The sequence below is a fragment of the Propithecus coquereli genome, unplaced genomic scaffold, assembly GCF_000956105.1.
Source record: "Propithecus coquereli isolate 6110/MARCELLA unplaced genomic scaffold, Pcoq_1.0 Scaffold283, whole genome shotgun sequence".
Taxonomy (NCBI): domain Eukaryota; kingdom Metazoa; phylum Chordata; class Mammalia; order Primates; family Indriidae; genus Propithecus; species Propithecus coquereli.
Window position 1 is genome coordinate 2,646,055 of NW_012148430.1, and position 1,839 is coordinate 2,647,893.

General features: G+C 35.8%; 1 protein-coding gene across 1 annotated transcript in view; it reads right to left on the reverse strand.

Moving 5' to 3' along the window:
- Window positions 1-1,839, reverse strand: part of PIEZO2 (piezo-type mechanosensitive ion channel component 2) — a 251,072-nt gene that overhangs the window by 130,490 nt on the left and 118,743 nt on the right. The gene's annotated exons all lie outside the window — the stretch shown is intronic.

Below are 1,839 nucleotides of genomic sequence, written 5' to 3' on the forward strand. Positions count from 1 at the left end.
TGCAGTGGCATCATCGTACCACACTGCAACCTCAAACTCCTGGACTCAGGTGATCCTTTTGCCTCAGCCTCCTGAGTAGCTGGCATTATGGGTGTGTGCTACAACACCTGACTAATTTTATTTTGTAGAGACAAGGTCTCCCCACGTTGCCCAGGCTGGTCTCGAACTCCTGGCCTCAAGCAATCCTCTCAGCTTCACAAAGTGGTGGGATTACAGGTGTAAGCCATCATTCCCAGCTGATTTCATTCTTTGTATGACTGAATAGTATTCCATTGTGTATATTCACCACATTTTCTTTATCCAATCATCTGCCGATGAACATTTAGGTTGATTCCATATCTTTGCTATTGTGAATAGTGCTGCAAGAAGCGTACGAGTGCAGGAATCTTTTTGATATGATTATTTCTTTTCCTTTGAGTAGATACCCAGTAGTGGGATTGCTGGATCAAAATCAAATAGTAGTTCTATTTTTGGTTCTTTGAGAAATTTCCACACTGTTTTCCAGAGAGGTTCTACTAATTTACATTCCCAGCAACAGTATATAAGCATTCCCTTTTTCTGCATCTTTACTAACATCTGCTATTTTTTGTCCTTTTAATAATAGCCATTCTTACTGGTTTAAGATGATATCTCATTGTGGTTTTAATTTGCATATCTTTGATGACTAGCGATGTTAAGCATTTTTTCCTGTGCTTGGCCATTTGTATGTCTTCTTTTGAAAAATGTCTATTCATGTCCTTTGCCCACATTTTAATGGAATTGTTTTTGTTGTTATTGTTGAGTTGTTTGAGTTCCTTGTAAATTCTGGATATTAGTCCCCTATTGGATGCATAGCTTGCAAATATTTCCTCCCATTCTGTAGATTGTCTGTTTATTTGTTTATTTCATTTGTTGTGTAGAAGCTTTTTAGTTTAATTACGTCTCATTTGTCTATTTTTGTTTTTGTTGCCTGTGCTTTTGAGGTCTTAGTCATGAATTCTTTGCCTAGACCAAAGTCCAGAAAAGTTTTCACTAGGTTTACTTTCAGTATTTTTACAGTTTCAGGTCTTACATTTAAGTCTTTAATCCATCTTGAGTTAATTTCTGTATATGGTGAGAGAGAGAGGTTCACTTTCATTCTGCATGTGGCAATCCAATTATCCCAGCACCATTTATTGAAAAGGTGTCCTTTCTCCAGTGTATGTTTTTGTTGACTTTGTCAAAGATCCGTTGGCTGTAGATATGTGGCTTTATTTCTGGGTTATATATTCTGTTCCATTGATCTATGTGCTTATTTTTATACCAGTACCACACTCTTCTGGTTACTACAGACTTGTAGTATAATTTAAAGTCAGGTAATGTGATGCCTCCAGATTTGTTCTTTTTGCTTAGGATTGCTTTGGCTATTCAGGCTCTTTTTTGGTTCTACATGAATTTTAGGATTGTTTTTTCTGATTATGTGAAAAACAATGTTGGTATTTGAAAGGGATTGCATTGAATTGGTAGATTGCTTTGGGCAGTATGGTCATTTTAATGATATTAATTCTTCTGATCCCTGAGCATGGCATGTTTTTCCATTTGTTTGTAACATCTACAATTTCTTTCATCATTGTTCTGTAGTTTTCCTTGTAGAGATCTTTTGCCTCCTTGGTTAAATATATTCCTAGGTATATTTTTTTTTTGTAGCTATTGTAAGTGGGATTGCCTCCTTGATTTGGTTCTCTGCTTGGATCACTACTGATATATAGAGACATTACTGATTTTTGTACATTGATTTTGTACTCTGAAAGTATACTGAATTCATTTATCAAATCTGAGAGTTTTTTGGTGGAGTCTTTAGGGTTTTCTGGTATAAGATCA